Here is a 17,962-nt window from a genome sequence, read left to right as displayed (position 1 = left end):
GTTGTGTTGGTCTTTATTGATTATTTTTTCATTAACTTCAGCTTATGCTTATTGCAAAGTATGACGAAGATTATTTTATATTACTTTGAGTTTTCCAATTAAAACAGTTTTAGTCGGTCAGTCATGTCCAGCCCTTTGTGATCCAAATACAACAGTGCCAACAGGATTATACAAAGGCATCAAAAGTTCCTAGACTTGTATGATGTTTCCTGAACCTTTGTGAGTCTTTTATTTCCGTTGGAACTGTGAGATAATTCCTACCTCATAGTGCTGGGAGAATTTGAAAGGATTTATATGAAGTACCTTATGGAGTGTTTGCCATGGGGTAGATTTTTAAAAATGGGAGAGGTTAATTTACTCTTCTCAAAAACATCTGGCAGTGATGGAGATGATATGGGTTAGGCAGATGAAAAAGGCACGGACATCCTCTCCCCTTGTTTTTGAATGCAGCATCCCTTTCCTCGGAGGAAATATGCCTTTCATTTGTCTTCTGTTTAAAATGGAGCTGAGAGTGCCTTGCCCAAATTGAAGTCTCTTATTGACTCAGAGATTGAGATTTTAAACATTTGAAACAAAGAGCTAGTCTCAGCATGGAAGCTCTCCACAGTTACATTTTTCTGTCATCTGGGAAAAGCTGATTTGAAAGAGCAAAGTAGAGTATAAAGATATGAGAATAAAATACAGGAGGATTTTAAAAACTGACTAACTAGAGTTTTCCCAAGCCCCAACTACCCACCCATTGCTTGGTGGCTTAAGTATAAACTTGAACATAAACTTTTTGGGTTTCTGAACTTACAACTGGATGTCCTGGTAAATATGAGAAAATACAGTCATGTGTCCTTATCCATACAGGTACGTTCTAAGACCCCCCCCCAGAGGCAGCCTAGAGCCACAAACAATGTTGAACCTTACATTATACTGTGTTTTCTCCTATATATACGCACCTGTGATAAAGTTTAGTTTATAAATGAGGCATAGTTAAGATATTAACAACTAATAATGGAACAATTATAACAATATAGTCTAATGAAAGTCATATGAATATGGTTTCTCTCTCATGATACTTTACAAATACAATGCCTTTTTCATCTTAACTAAGAACTTACCACACATCGTGGCTGGGCCTAACTTTTGCAGCTTGAAGAGGGACAGCAAAACTAGCAGGAATTTGCTTTCTTCACAGTTTTATGGATAGAAGATTCTTTTTTGCCGTAGATCTTGGCAGCATCAGCACATGATTTTTTTTTTTTTCCTTCTCAAGAGATGTCATTGTTTCACTTAAAGGAAGCACTGTTTGTCATTTCTAAATTGCCGGCATCACTACTCTTAGGCTCTGGGGACATTATTAAAGCAAAGAGTTAGTTAATGTAAGCACTGCATCCCTGTGTCTCCTAAGTGACTAATGTCCAGACCAGGATGTTGCAGGATTTTTCATGCTATTCCAAACAGCATGCACTTTAAAGGTTATGAATTCTTTCTGGAAATTTTCATGGTTTTTGGACTGCAATTGACTGCAGGTAACTGAAAGTTCACAGAGCAAAACCACAGATAAGGGGCACTACTGCTCAGGAGACGTGAAGGCCCATTGACTCTTGCTGAGCACAGCTATGACTCCAGACTTTGTGGAAATCCAAAAGATCTGAATCGGAAAAGGATTAAGACACTACTATGAAGCAATATGGAAAATAAGTGTAGCAAGTCATTTTAAAATTTTTAGTTTGATAGTTTTTGCTTTTTTTTGGGCTTTATAAACACGGGATAAATTAAGCCCTGCAGGTGGAAATGATGGTAAAATTTTGGATTATAGTTACAATGTTTGAAAGGACATTAGACATTGTCTAACAACTGTGCAGATGGTTGAAGGAAAAGTTTTCAAATTTAGCCCCATTTTAGGAAGTAAAAGTTGGCAGCAGCTTAACTCAAATGAGTCTATTTGACTTTATTTGCCAATCAAGGTTTAAGAGACTAGGTGGTGGTGGAGTGTGAAAATTTTTTTCTGAACCCTAACAATTATTGCCTTTATTTTTACCACTTAACAACTTTATTGTGAATATGCTTACATAAAAGGAAAATAAATTTAGAAATAAGTATCAATATTTTTTGTATAGAGTCAATTTTTATCACAGATGTGGTTTTTCATTTTGCAGCTATTGGGTGGTATTTTTTCATATCATTTTATAAGTGGTTTTTAATAGCTATATGTCAATTCCTAGAAAATTGTGTGAATAATGCTAGGAAAAGTAAAACTATATTTTAAGTGCATTGAGTAACTTAGTTCTTTAATAAGGGAAATCACTTGTTAATATTTCATGTGTATTTTTAGAAATATTACTAAATGTTAACAGGATGCAAATATAGTCTGACATGATAGAATAATAACATGTTTCACTCTTATCCTCTCCCTTGAAACTGACCAAAAACAATAAAAGAATGAATGAAAAATCGACTTCATAGATTGAAAGAGACTTAAGGTAAAAACATCCTTCCCAAATAAACAACCACGGCAATTTTATAGTAAAAATACTTCCCAAGTGCTTTGAGATTTGGAACAAAATGACCATCAGATGGTCTTAGATGCGAATCCTCTATGGCCAAATGGCAGTGGCTTGAAACTGAAAAAGAAGCCAACGACTGTAAGCCCTACTAACTGAAGGCAGAAAACCTAGGGGCTCCCAGGAAAGACAGCAGGTTTGATGATGGAGTGTTTTAGAAAACGTATAAAAAGTACAGTTATCTCCTGCTGCTCTTCTCTGTGCTAATTGGCTAATAACAGGCCGGTTCAGAGGTGAGCAATCAGCCTATAAACCTCTGAGATAAATGTTATTCTCTGTTCTACAACTTTTAATGGAAAAGTGTAAAGGTCAGAGCCTTGAGAATAGGCTATCCTGTATATTCAGACTACAGGCAATATTCTCTTAGAAAAGGTGCAAAGCCAACATGATTAAGCACAGGCAACAGAGTTCAAAGATTAGAGCTAGAGGGGTTTCTGACTCTGCAACCGCATGGACTGCAACACACCAGGTATCCCCTGGAGTTTGCTCATACTCATGTCCATTGAGTCCAGTGATTCCATCCAACCATCTCATTCTCTGTCGTCCCCTTCTCCTCCTGACTTCACTCTTTTCCAGCATCAGGGTCTTTTTCAATGAGTCAGCTCTTTGCATCAGGTGGCCAAAGTATTGGAGCTTCAGCTTCAGCATCAGTCCTTCCAATGAATATTCAGGGTTGATTTCCTTTAGGATTGACTGGTTTGATCTTGCAGTACAAGGGACTCAAGAGTCTTCTCCAACACCACAGTTCAAAAGCATCAATTCAGCACTCAGCCTTCTTCATGGTCCAACTCTCACATCCATACATAGCTGGATGTGATATGGGAAAATCATAGCTTCAACTATATGAACCTTTGTCAGCGAAATAATGTCTCTGCCTTTTAATATGCTGTCTAGGTTTGTCAAAGCTTTTCTTCCAAGGAGCCAGTGTCTTTTTAATTTCATGGCTGCAGTCACCATCTGCAGCGATTTTGGAGTCCAAAAAATAAAGTCTGTCACTGCTTCCACTTCTTCCCCTTTATTTGCTATGAAGTGATGGGATCAGATGCCATGATCTTAGTTTTTTGAATGTTGAGTTTTAAGCCAACTTTTTCACTCTCTTTCACTTTCATCAAGAGGCTCTTTAGTTCCCCTTTGCTTTCTGCCATTAGGGTGGTGTCATCTGCATATCTGAGGTTACTGATACTTCTGGCAGTCTTAGTTCCAGCTTATGCTTCATCCAGCCCGGCATTTCACATTGATGTACTCTGCATGTAAGTTAAATAAACAGGGTGACAATATACAGCCTTGAAATACTCCTTTCCCAATTTGGAACCAGTCTGTTGTTCCATGTCTGGTTCTAACTGTTGCTTCTTGACCTGCATAGAGGTTTCTCAGGAGGCAGGTCAGGTGGTCTGGTATTCCCATTTCTTTAAGAATTTACCCAGTTTGTTGTGATCCACATGGTCAAAGGCTTTAGCATAGTCAATGAAGCAGAACATGTCTTTTCTGGAATTCTCTTGCTTTTTCTATGATCCAGGGGATGTTGGCAGTTTAATCTCTAGTTCCTCTGCTTTTTCTAAATCCAGCTTGTACATCTGGAAGTTCTCAGTGCACATACTGTTGAAGCCTGGCTTGAGGGGTTTTGATGATTACTTGCTAGCGTGTGAGATGAGTGCAACTGTGCGATAGTTTGAGCATTCTTTGGCATTGCCCTTTGGGGTCGGAATGAAAAGTGACCTTTTCCAGTCCTGTGGCCACTGCTGTTTTCCAAATTTGCTGGCATATTGAGTGTGGCACTTTTAACAGCATCATCTTTTAGGATTTTAAATAGCTCAGCTGGAATTCCATCACCTCCACTATCCTTGTTCATTGTGATGCTTCCTAAGGCCCAGTTGACTTTGCACTCCAGGATGTCTGGCTGTAGGTGAGTGATCACACCATCATGGTTATCCGGGTCATTAAGATCTTTTTTGTGTAGCTCTTCTGTGTATTCTTGCCACCTCTTCTGTTGCACTGTCACATATGAGGTGGTTGTTTTCTGTTACACTTTTACATCTGAGGAAACAGGCTCAGAGAGGTTATGCAACTTGGCCAAGGCATAGAAGGATAGAGCTAAAACTAGGCAAGCTAATTTTGAAGCCTGTGGTCTTGATTATATGCTCGCTCTACGTAATGTGTAAAGAACATTCTTCGTAACCTTTTACATTTCTCTGAGTATCAAATTTTCCTATCAGTAAGAGAAAATAATTTACAAAGTCCATCTTTAGTGATCTCATATTCTGCTTAGATTTCTCCGTGTAACATGGTCTCACGTAAGTTAAGATTTGGGGAAACATTCTTTGTTTCTAGATATGCATTTTTGTAAACAAATTATTTTATTGGCTTTTCAGCAAAGACATGAAAAACAAAAACTACAGTGCTTAGCTTCCCTACAGAGATTAAATGACCACTAGATGGCAATCAAATAAAGCTCAGCTTCTCAAGGGCGCCTTGCTTAAAACCACAAATACAGCTAGAAGCTGTAAATATTACAGACTTCTCCAACCAACTGAATTCCCCCAGAACTAGGACATAGCCACTACAGTCTCCTAGCCTGCCCTCCTTGCTAAGTTCCACATGACAGACGACTACAAAGAGTTGAGGTTTTGGAGTCCTATCGATCTGGCTTTGAAAACTGGCTCTAAAAAGTAGTAGCCATATGAACTTGGCAGGTCGCTCAAACCTTGTCACTTCCCTGATTCAGAAGAGATCTAGGGGAAAAAAATCATTGCTACAATTTAAAGCCTTTCCCTTGGGACTTCCCTGGTGGTTCAGTGGTTAAGAATCTGCCTTGCAATGCAGGGGATGTGGGTTCAGTTAAGATCCCACATGCCACAGAGCAATTGAGTCTGGGTGCTGCAACAGAAAAAATCCCACATGCCACAACTAAGACCCGATGCAGTAATTAAATAAGTAAATAAATATTTAAAAACAAAGAAGGAGGGGATATACATATAAATATGGCTGGTTCATGTTGACACATGGCAGAAGCCAACACAATATTGTAAAGCAATTATCCTTCAATTAAATAAATATTAAAAATAAGCTTAAATTTAAAAAAAATAAAATAAGCTGTGAAGATATATGGTACACTATAGGGCATAAAGCCTATATTTTATAACTAAGTGGAGTATAATTTATAAAAATATTGAATCACTATGTCGTACACCTGAAACTAATCAAAAATTCTCAATTAAAAAAAAAAGGCTTTCCTGTGATCATTTACTCAGAGAAGAGCGAGGAAAAGGGCCCTTCATAGAAGAGTGCTGCATACTTACATATACTACTCTCAGAATAGTCGTCACATCGCAACAGCAGCAACAAACCATTCTGGTCTATTGGTCATGCCTTTGACCCCAGGTGGCTGCAGTGTCCTCGGCCCTTCATCAAAGCTGATTTGCCATTTCCTGCCCTCGGTTCTCTGGGAACTGCTCCATTTCTCCATTTTTTTCCCCCCTGCAACGTGTACCTATATCAGCCAGATCAAATCCTTCCATGGTCACTTTCGTAATTAACAAGCTCACACAATAGTGAGCTTATGCGGAGCTCTTCTCTGCAAGGGTTTTGTACAATTCACATACAGTTGGGGTCTGACTCTAGAGCAGGTGGTCAGTGGGCAGTCCTTGGTGCCATAACTGTGCCTGAAAAGACAAATCCAGACTCTGCTCGAATTCTAAGTAGAAAATGACTTTTCTCTCCACAAGGGGGTTAAAATGTCCATCTTGTGATTGGTGACATGCCTACAGGATCACAAAAGCAGAGAACCATGCTACCCCAGAAAGAATATGATCATCCCAGGGACTTGAAGCTGTGGAACACGCTTTGTAGGAGGAGGGAATTGGAGATCACACAGCTCTTCCCACCAACCAGCCACACAACGGCGGGCTCCCTGCAGTGCACTTGTGTGTGTGTGTGTGTGTGTGCTCACTAGTGTCCAACCCTTTGTGATCCTACAGACTGTAGCCTGCCAGGCTCCTCTGTCCATGGGATTTTCCAGGCAAGAATACTGGAGTGAGTTTCCATTTCTTCATGCAAAGATGGGCTCGATAAAGGACAGAAATGGTATGGACCTAACAGAAGCAGAAGATATTCAGAAGAGGTGGCAAGAATACACAGAAGAACTGTACAAAAAAGATCTTCACAGCCAAGATAATCACGATGGTGTGATCACTCATCTAGAGCCAGACATCCTGGAATGTGAAGTCAAGTGGGTCTTAGAAAGCATCGCTACGAACCAAGCTAGTGGAGGTGATGGAATTCCAGTTGAGCTATTTCAAATCCTGAAAGATGATGCTGTGAAAGTGCTGCACTCAATATGCCAGCAAATTTGGAAAACTCAGCAGTGGCCACAGGACTGGAAAAGGTCAGTTTTCATTCCAATCCCAAAGAAAGGCAATGCCAAAGAATGCTCAAACTACTGCACAATGGCACTCATCTCACACGCTAGTAAAGGAATGCTCCAAGCCAGGCTTCAGCAGTATGTGAGCCGTGAACATCCAGATGTTCAAGCTGGTTTTAGAAAAGGCAGAGGAACCAGGGATCAAATTGCCAACATCTGGTGGATCATCGAAAAAGCAAGAGAGTTCCAGAAAAACATCTATTTCTTTATTGACTATGCCAAAGCCTTTGACTGTGTGGATCACAGTAAACTGTGGAAAATTCTGAAAGAGATGGGAATACCAGAACACCTGACCTGCCTCTTGAGAAACCTGTATGCAGGTCAGGAAGCAACAGTTAGAACTGGACATGGAACAACAGACTGGTTCCAAATAGGAAAAGGAGTACGTCAAGGCTGTATATTGTCACCCTGCTTATTTAACTTATATGCAGAATACATCATGAGAAACGCTGGGCTGGAAGAAGCACAAGCTGGAATCAAGATTGCCAGGAGAAATATCAATAACCTCAGATATGCAGATGACACCACCCTTATGGCAGAAAGTGAACAGGAACTAAAGAGCCTCTTGATGAAAGTGAAAGAGGAGAGTGAAAAAGTTGGCTTAAAGCTCAACATTCAGAAAACTAAGATCATGGCATCTGGTCCCATCACTTCATGGGAAATAGATGGGGAAACAGTGGAAACAGTGTCAGACTTTATTTTTTTGGGCTCCAAAATCACAGAAGATGGTGATTGCAGCCATGAAATTAAAAGACGCTTACTCCTTGGGAGGAAAGTTATGACCAACCTAGATAGCATATTCAAAAGCAGAGATATTACTTTGCCAACAAAGGTTCGTCTAGTTAAGGCTATGGTTTTTCCGGTAGTCATGTATGGATGTGAAAGTTGGACTGTGAAGAAAGCTGAGTGCCAAAGAATTGATGCTTTTGAACTGTGGTGTTGGAGAAGACTCTTGAGAGTCCCTTGGACTGCAAGGAGATCCAACCAGTCCATTCTGAAGGAGATCAGCCCTGGGATTTCTTTGGAGGGAATGATGCTAAAGCTGAAACTCCAGTACTTTGGCCACCTCATGCGAAGAGTTGACTCATTGGAAAAGACTCTGATGCTGGGAGGGATTGGGGGCAGGAGGAAAAGGGGACGACAGAGGATGAGATGGCTGGATGGCATCACCAACTCGATGAGTTTGAGTAGACTCCGGGGGTTGGTGATGGACAGGGAGGCCTGGAATGCTGCAATTCATGGGGTCACAAAGAGTCAGACACGACTGAGCGACTGAACTGAACTGGGGATCTTACCCACCCAGGGATCGAACCTGCGTCTCGTGAATTGGCAAGCAGATTATTTACCACTGAACCTCCAGTGAAGCCTCACAGTGCACTCTGGGTAGAAGCAAAGCCTTCCATGTGGGCTGGTATCAGCTGGGAAAGGCTCAGGGCTTATTTTGAGCAAGTAAGAACTAATGATTATGATTCTTGATGGAAACAAAGGTCCCAAAGAATGAGAAAAACAGCCTTCTGAGGGCTTTGATGGCACAAAATTTAGTAAGAAGTGTCTTCTTTTTCTTGTTAAAGTTTTGCAAGCAAGCATCTACAGGCAATGCAAAGGGCAAAGGAAAAGTTGCATTTCAGTGTTTTTATTCACTACTGAGTAGTTCCCCCCCAATTCCTCCCCACCCGCCCCCCCTCCCCCCCCTCCCCCCTCCCCCCTCCCCCTCCCCTGTCTCCCTCCCCCTTCTTGAATGAAGAGATAGGAGTTGAAATTTGAATTCTAATCCGGGCTTGCATTCTCCATCTCAAGGAAGTTGAGTAGATGTCATCACATCTTTGGATCTATTTTTTTAACAAAAAAATTAAGAACTTGAATTTTAAGAGCTGTTCTAATGTGTGTTTGGTGTTATCCCTTCCTGTCCTTGGTGCTACGTACATGAACAGATGGTGGTTTCTCCTCTTTAGAGGGTTACTGTTGTCTAAGCTTGGAGAAGACTTCCACAGTCAATGGTGTCCACCTGCAAGGTCACCAACTCCTGTAAAGCAAGGAAGTAGGTGTGTCTAGGGGTTTTCACCTGAGACCAAAACCCACAGAACCCCAGCAGAACAACAGCATCACACTGAATAAGAGTGCTGGGGTCTGCATCTGGAAGTGAAATGGAATTGGAGTGACCAGTAAATATTAAGCCACACATGATGAAAGAAATATTCACATATGGAGGTATGGGGAAGTCACTCTGGCTCAGCCATGATTTGACTCAAATTTTATGTTAAGTAGAACAGCCTGTCACACGGCCTGTCAGATACGCATCGTACATCAACTTTAACCAGTCAAGAAGAGAACACATTGAAAACTCAAAACGGACTAACTGGTTCAGGCAAAACGGAGCTGCATGGCCATTGTGCATGTGATTTCAGACACATTCCTGCGTCACCAAGAACTTAAATTTTCTGAACTGTATCAGACTCATGGACACCACCAGCCGTTCTCAAAACAGTGTCCGCTGGCAGCTGGCAGTTGCAAACTTGTGGTCTCAAGGCAAAGTGAAAGTGAAAGCTGCTCAGTTGTGTCTGACTCTTCACAACCCCATGGACTATACAGTCCATGGAATTCTCCAGGCCAGAATACTGGAGTGGGTAGCTGTTCCCTTCTCTGGGGTATCTTCCCAACCCAGGGATCGAACCTAGGTCTCCTGCCTTGCAGGTGGATTCTTTAGCAGCTGAACCACCAGGGAAGCCCAAGAATACTAGAGTGGGTAGCCTATCCCTTCTCCAGTGGATTTTCCTAACCCAGGAATCAAACCGGCTCTCCTGCATTGCAGGCGGATTCTTTACCAACAGAGTTACCAGGGAAGCCTCATGGTCTTCTCTTGTAACTATGCAACCATTCTGGACATCAACAACCCTTACTTAACAAGCTGGCTCCAATCCTAATTCTTGACAAACTATTTATATAACTTTGAGGGTTTTTTGCCTATGCATACCTCCTATCCCCATCGCCACCTTTTTTGGAACACAATTCAAGTGGGACACGATTCAAGTGCTTCTTGAATCCATGTCTCCTGGACTATAGTCTTCAGTTCGGCTCAAATAAAATTCTTTTCTATTCCTATTATAGATTGTTTATTAGTTATTTTTGTCAAAGACAGGAACACAGCTGAAAGGACCAGTCCTTCAAAAAAGAAAGCAGGGAAGTGGCTTGAGGTAAATAGATGAATACAGTGAAAAGGAAACACTTTGCCCCCAGGAGACATTCAACATCACAGTCTGTTCCAGCAGTGAGACTCTTAGAGTTAGCCAGCTGGCTAATTCTGCGATTGAGAAAAACACTGGAAGAGCAAGATAACAAGGTCACCTGCCGATCAAATTTGAGCCTAAAAGCCTATTTAGTGATTAAGATTGGAAATTAGAATATTGACTACTTAAATAATGGAGTTGAGGAAAGATGAGGGGTGAGCAAAGAAGAGGGCTTGTCAGTGAAAACTAGGAGGGTAGGTTTTAGAAATTTACAATTAAGATTTTATGATGGCTGAGAATTCAGTGTATTTTCCTGTGTTAAACAATACTGGAACTGAGCATTCTTTCCTGTCCCAGTGTGAAATAACTCAGAAAATATGCAAAAATAGATTGAGACCTTGGTCTCCAGGAAATGTTAATTCCTGGAAGATAAGCTCTGGACTCGGAGAAGGCAATGGCACCCCACTCCAGTACTCTTGCCTGGAAAATCCCATGGACAGAGGAGCCTGGTGGGCTGCAGTCCATGGGATTGCTAAAAGTCGGACACGACTGAGCGACTCCACTTTCACTTTTTCTTTCATGCATTGGAGAAGGAAATGGCAACCTACTCCAGTGTTCTTGCCTGGAGAATCCCAGGCACAGGGGAACCTGGTGGGCTGCCGTCTACAGGGTCGCACAGAGTCGGACATGACTGAAGTGACTTAGCAAAAAAAGCTCTGGACTATGTAAAAGAGCTTATTATCAACAGTAACCTCTTGCTCTTTGAGACTTGCTGAAGATCTTGGTCTTAAATACCTAGCCAAGCCATTGGACACAAACGCTGCCCAGTCCCACCAGTTCCCAAGTGTTTTTAATCACCTAACAACCCTTTACTTATTCTCCCCTGATTTCTTTCTTTTGAAATTTATGAAGGCCATCACGGTGGTGTACTCTTACTATGTATAAAAGGTGTAATGGACTTAGAGTTGCTTGATCAATGGATTTTTCTAGTGGTGTTTTGAGCAGATGTCAAAAGTGAAATGTTGCTCTAAGCTATAAAACAAAAGTTTTATTGTAACATATCAGAAATGAGGCCACTTTTCCATACCAATTTAGCTCTACATTTTGTATATTGGGTTAATTGTCAAGATTTCTATCTTTCCAAGAATCTTGGATCTAGTAATGCTTGAATTCTTTTCATTTTGAAAATTTCAAAAATCTCAGAAGCTTTACTTCAAGTATCAGTCCTGTGGCAACTCTTATCCCCCTTCCTTCTTCCCTCTCCCTCCACCCCGAGAAGGGAGAGGAAGCTGACCAGGGATTGATGTGAATGTGAAGCCCTGTATTTTCAAGGATGGTTGAAGTAACTGTGGCTATCAAATGTATTCAAAACCAAACACTTAGTGTGTGTGCCCAGCTCTTGTTTTCCTGAGGAGGAGGGAAAGACAGACAACTTCCAATTAAATAAATATGTAGATAATTATGCGACTTCCTAGGTGACGCAGGTAAAGAATCCGCCTGCCAATCCAGAAGATGCAAGAGATGTGAGTTCAATCCCTGAGTCGGGAAGATCCCCTGGAGTAGGAAATGGCTACCCAGACCGGTATTCATGCCTGGAAAATTCCATGGACAGAGGAGCCTGGCAGGCTACAGTCTATGGGGTCACGAAGAACCTGATACGACTGAGCACACAGCATACATGCATGCAGATAATTATACACTGGAACAAATGAACCAAGAGAAAGAAGAAAGGTGCAACAATTTAAGATTAAAGGGTTGGTAGGTGGAAGGATGAAGGGACTTCTTTGGAGAGAATGGTCAAAGAAATGAATAACTGAATCACTTGGCTGTGCACCAGAATCTAACACAATATTATGCCAACTATACTCAAATAAAATAAAATAAAGATTAGCTACAAAACAAAAATAATGGTGTTTCATTGCACTTAAAAATATGTGGCTTATTTTCAAATATTTTTTGATTTTGATTTCTAAACAATTCTACAGTGATAAGAGGACAGACCCTGCATGATTTCAATACCTTTAGATCATGAAATTTCTGCACCTTGTTTTATGTCCCTGGATATTTTCCAGTGTCTCCTAGTTTACAGTCTATGGGAACATGAATATAATTTGTACCCTACTGTGTGTGAAAGTTGTGTAAATCTTAATTATGTTGAATTGGTTCATGATACTGTTCAGGTCGACTATTTCCTTCTACTTTTCTGATATTCATTCTATTGGTTTTTGAGAGTTTGATATTGAAACTCCAACTAAATTCTTCATTTATTTGCTTGAAAAGGTGTAAAATATAGTAGAACTATATGTAAATCTGTTCTGTGTTTTCCAAGTCTCTTGTAAATGCGTAAACATACTTTCAAAATTTAAAAAATAAAAAAGAAAGAGGAGAAAAAATAATGGTGTTTCTATCAAGGGAGAAGTGGTCCCCTGAGTTGAGAGCTACCAAGAGAGCAAGCAGGAGAAGGCAATGGCACCCCACTCCAGTACTCTTGGATGGAAAATCCCATGGATGGAGGAGCCTGGAAGGCCGCAGTCCATGGGGTCGCTGAGGGTCGGACACAACTGAGCGACTTCACTTTCACTTTTCACTTTCCTGCATTGGAGAAGGAAATGGCAACCCACTCCAGTGTTCTTGCCTGGAGAATCCCAGGGACGGGGGAGTCTGGTGGGCTGCCGTCTATGGGGTCACACAGAGTCGGACATGACTGAAGCGACTTAGCAGCAGCAGCAGCAAGAGAGCAAACGAGAAGAGAGCAGAGAGTTAACATGCAGGTTCACGAAGGTGGAGAGCAAGCACTGGTGGCCTGTGTACAGCTGGCTGCAGTGGCCTGAAGGAGCAAACAGGACTGAAAGAGAACTGAGTGTGAGGAAGGGGACACAGCCAGTGTGGAAAGTTGACAGGAGAAGCTTGGCTGAGGAGGAAGTGGTGGGGCAGAGTGAGTAGGAGAATGGGAACTAGTTTTTGTTTTTTTAGAAAAGAAGAGACTTGTTATATGTGAAGGTTAATGGGATGATCCATCACAGAGGGAGAGCTTGATGAGGCAAGAAATAGGAAATCTAACAGAATGTCACCCTGGAGAAGAGCTGAAGAGACAGGTCAGAGCTCCTGGGAAGAGACAAGTGTTGACAGGAAGACAGGGGCTTCCTCTAACAGGACAAGAGGCAAGGAAGAGCAGCTGGGGGTGCGCGACAGTGAGCTTGTGGGTTTGCTGGTGAGAGGCAGATGGAGTCTCATCTCCTGGTTTTATTTTCTCTGTAAAATGTGAGATGAGGTTGGTAATGCGAGGAATGGGGGGGAAGTTACCTCCGTGGTTTGAAGAGAACAAATATATATCATTAAGTTTCAGGAGGAATCATAGAAAAATTGATCAACCTCTGGAGGGGCTGTGGAAGTCTGCGTACATTACTCCAAAGTGATAAATACATTTTGTATTTTACCAATTCTAAGATGCACTTCTGAAATTGAAGTACCCTTTGGTATTGTTCCATGGTTTGCTGGCACTGATTCAGAGTTTAGTTACCTGTGTTATTTCCGAGCTGTCCATAAAGTCACCGCATCTTTCAATCAATAGCATCTTAGAGTCAGTGAAATATGGTAATTTCATTCCTGCCAGGTTCAGCTGCTTGCATGCAGGTGTTCAGGGTTTCAAAGACAAGGCAATAGTTGTCAGTCACAAAGAGACCTATTTGAGTCCACTCAGGGAATAATATAATTGCGATGGGATTGTAAGCACTGTCTTCTGAGGGGATCAGCTCTTGATTACTGGAAGTACTTTATCAGAAGTTTGGTCTGTGAGTCCAATCTCAAGGATTTTATGCCAAGTTAAGACTCTCATAAAATTCTCTTGTAAGCGAAACTGTCCTGAGATGACAGTTCAGAATTCCTTCACCAAGGTGTCCAATATGAGATTCTCAGGAGCTGTGTCCTAAATGGAGGCATGGTTATTGAAGGAAGGGCCCAGAGAGCATATGTCTCCATCCATCAAGTATTTATTAATTACCTACTGTATGCCAAGCAGTCTGTTAGTTTGGGGGTGGGGGATAAAAATAATTAAATATAGGTCTCTGATCTAAAGGAACTCACAATCTGCCATAAGAGATAGTTAAGTATCAAGGAGTTGTCACCAGAGATATTTATTCATCCAATCACTTGAATAACACACATTTACCGAGCTCCTACAAGACACCAGCTACTGTTCTATGTGCTGAAAATACAGCAGTGATAAAATTGGACAGGTTCCTGTCTCCGTGGTGTTTACTCTCTAGTGGGGGAAGAAAACCAACCAATAATATTTCAATAAGTATGATAATTTGCACTGGTGATATGTATGAAGAAAATACATGGGATATCATAGATAATGACTGGGGTGCTACTTTGGAGAGGGCACTAGGGTATCAGTCAAGCTACTCTGACTACATATAATAGAAAATCTTATGATCATATCAATCCTAGGAGCACTAATTATTTATCAAAAAAGCCCAGAAGTTATTGATCCCAGGGTGGGTTCGGTAAGTTAGTGGTATCATTAAGGACCAAGACTTTTTCAATCTTTCTGTTTCCCCATCTTCAATACATTGACATTTTCCTTGCAGTTGCAAGATGACTTCTATAGCTGCAGATGTTACATCCTCTTACAGCTGCCAAAGCCAGAAGGGAGAACAGGGTAGATGAAGAGGGGCAAGATAAATTTTTCCCCCTGGTGTAGCGCCCTCATTTTATCAGGAGAAATCCTTCCTAGAAGTTCCCTTATCCCCCAGCGGACTTCCCACTAAACCTCATTGAATACAAATGGCCATCCATCTACATCTAATTCAGTGATCAGTAAGGGGACTTGCATCGTCACCGTTGGTTCAAAATAATGATGAGTCATCAAGTCTAGATTTTTGGCAAGAAGACAGAATGACCTTGGCTAGGTAAATAATGGCTGCCAAATCAGAGGATGCCTCTCTGAAATGACATTTGAGCTAAAACCTAAATGACGAAGTGGTGCCAATCTTGTGTACCACATATCTCGGTGGTGCAGAGGGGGACCTGGGCCACGTTAGTTGGTGATGGATGGTCCAAAAGCGGAGTACACCCTTGAGGACAAGAATGAGTGGAGATGGGTGGAGGCCATCACTCTGGGTGGAGATGGGTGGAGGCCTTTCAAGTGGCAGGAGAGGCCAATGGCAAGGAAAAGGAATGTGACCCAGTTTGTAAGCAAGAGTGAAACGAACAAGACAGGTTAGGTCGCAACCCTGGTGAAGATGACTTCAGATGGAAAGATTCCAATCCCAACATTACAAAAGTCGTGATAAGGTAATTATATGCAAAAGGAGGGCACTCAGTTTCACTTCAAGCTGTGGAGACTTCCTCAAGAAAGAGACAGTGGGTTTGGAGTTTTGGAGATTTGGAACAACATGATGAAAAATCTTCAACCAGTGTGCCATGAATGAGTCAGAGAGCAACTGGTGATGAGATTCAAGCCATGCTGGTGAGCTCTGCTGTACTTAATTTAGGCCAAGACTCGCCTTTTCCAAAGTTGAGAGTCCCTGGTAAAAATAAATGAACTGGTTTTCTCCTGTGGGCAGTGTGAGGTTGGGCTTGGATGATCCCCAAGAACACCTCTGTCTTTCATATTCTGGTCTCTAGTAGGTGCTCAAGAAAAGTTAAGCCAGCCTATGAACTACGAGCCTCAGTTTCTCCTGTTGCCACAACTTTGCCATCACTATAACCTGGAGGTGCCCTTCCAGGCCTGCAGGCTGCATCAAGTGACCCTGGACCAGCCTTCATCAACCCATCCTTGTTTTGGTCTTACTCATTTTCCACGTTTATGTTTCTCTTACTGATTGATTGATTAATAGTGCTGGGTCTTAGTTGCTGTGCTCAGTTGCTTTCTCTAGTTGTGGCGAGCAGGGGCTCCTCCCTAGTTGCGGTGCACAGGCTTCTCCTTGCAGTGGCTTCTCGTGTCGTGGAGCACAGCTCTAGGGCACTCGGGCTCAGTAGCTCTGGCACACAGCCTTAGTTGCTCCAAGGTACGTGGGATCTAGTTCCCCAACAAGGGATTGAACCCTTATCCCCTGCATTGGCAAGTGGATTCTTAGCCACTGGATGACCAGGGAGGTTTCGCATCTATGTTTCTTTTTTTTCCCAATAAGACGGTGAGCTCTGAGAGGTCAGCTGTGAAATTTACATAATTTACATATATCCACTAATATAGGGGATGCTTGGGTGTATAGTACATATACAATGAAAATACTGAATTTTTCCATCTGCTGCTGGAACTTGAGTGGGTTTTGGCCCCAAACAGGATTCTCAGATTTCTTTCCTTAGAAGATCCAGAGCAAAAGAAGACCCAGGAAGCAAAATGAGGATAAGGGATCTCTGGGATTAAAAATGAGTGCCTCTTTCTGTGTTACAAGAACCCTTTTATACACGTTTTGAAAATGCCACACCTTCGATAAATGTGGAGAAGGCAATGGCATCCCACTCCAGTACTCTTGCCTGGAAAATCTCATGGATGGAGGAGCCTGGAAGGCTGCAGTCCATGGGGTCGCTGAGGGTCGGACACAACTGAGCGACTTCACTTTCACTTTTCACTTTCCTGCATTGGAGAAGGAAATGGCAACCCACTCCAGTGTTCTTGCCTGGAGAATCCCAGGGACAGGGGAGCCTAGTGGGCTGGCATCTATGGGGTCACATAGAGTCGGACACGACTGAAGTGACTTAGCAGCAGCAGATGAATGTGAGTGTGGTTTTTGAAACATGGACTTGGGAGAGCTAGAAAGTCCATGAATGCTAAAAAAATTTGAAAAAGATTTGTGAGGGTTTCAAAGTTAGAAAGATGTATAACTATCTATGTCATCTTCCAAGAGCCTTGGTCCTTGTATCTATCAGCAGAGGCTAAGTTATGGCTGAAGTAACAAATAGCCCACAAATTTTAGCAACTAGAAATAATCTTCACCTTTTACTCATGTCCATCACAGGTCAACAGGCCCCATACTTGTTACAAGGAAGTCAGGATGGAGTGGCTACCATTTTAAATTGCTGGTCCCCATGGCAGAACAACTTGCATGACCCCATCCAACTACAAGGAGGTTGGGAATGGCAGTGCCACCTTGTATCTGAACTAGGGACACCCAGAGACAATTAGCAAACCATACAACCATAATCTTTGTGACCAGAAAGCCAGCCAAAGACAGAGCTCCAAGCACAGACACTTGTGTTTCCCGTATCCCATTTTCAGGCTTAGGCGGATGCGTGAGGATGTTAGTAGCTGTGACCTAATACCACAAATCTTGTGCCGTCTCTATAGTCCTGGATCCTTTGCCAGAAAGAGAAGCCTTGGCCTTTTGTGAGAGTCTGCATGTGTTCACCTCGTGTATGACTCATACATTCTCCGCCACGCTGCCCCTCCCACGGCAGGGGCTACTCCCAAGCAGGACTTGCCTGGCAGGCTGCAGGGCATATGGGGCTGCCCAGCCTGACTGTCTCAGCCAGGGGAGCCACCATTCAGGGCTAAATTGACTGCTCAGAGATACAGGAGCCCAGCTTGCTGGTTTGCTGTGAGATATGGCAAAGGGAAGTCTTTGACATCTGCGTCTCCAGCTGCCGGGAGTAGGTCGAATTTGCCAGTGACAAATTTGCCCGTGTCGTTGGCTAGCCGCGGTGAGTAGCCCCATGACCTTCTCAGTCCAAGGCCTTCCTTTGGAGAACTTCAGAGATGAGCAGCCAGTGAGGCTGTGTAGTGTGGGCTTTCATTAACATATACAGAGAGTTAGTCTTAAAAA

At 42.3% G+C, this 17,962-nt stretch overlaps 1 protein-coding gene across 1 annotated transcript in view; it reads left to right on the top strand.

The window, feature by feature from the left end:
- The first annotated feature begins 16,867 nt into the window (after positions 1 to 16,867).
- Positions 16,868 to 17,962, top strand: part of ADGRF2 (adhesion G protein-coupled receptor F2) — a 36,596-nt gene continuing 35,501 nt past the window's right edge. Inside the window, exon 1 of the mRNA XM_006076116.3 lies at positions 16,868 to 17,840. The gene's annotated coding sequence lies outside the window, so the exon portion shown is untranslated. The remainder of the gene's footprint in view (positions 17,841 to 17,962) is intronic.

This window comes from Bubalus bubalis, chromosome 2, assembly GCF_019923935.1.
Source record: "Bubalus bubalis isolate 160015118507 breed Murrah chromosome 2, NDDB_SH_1, whole genome shotgun sequence".
NCBI lineage: Eukaryota > Metazoa > Chordata > Mammalia > Artiodactyla > Bovidae > Bubalus > Bubalus bubalis.
Note: the sequence above shows the minus strand (reverse complement) of the source record. Positions and strands in the feature narration are given on the sequence as shown.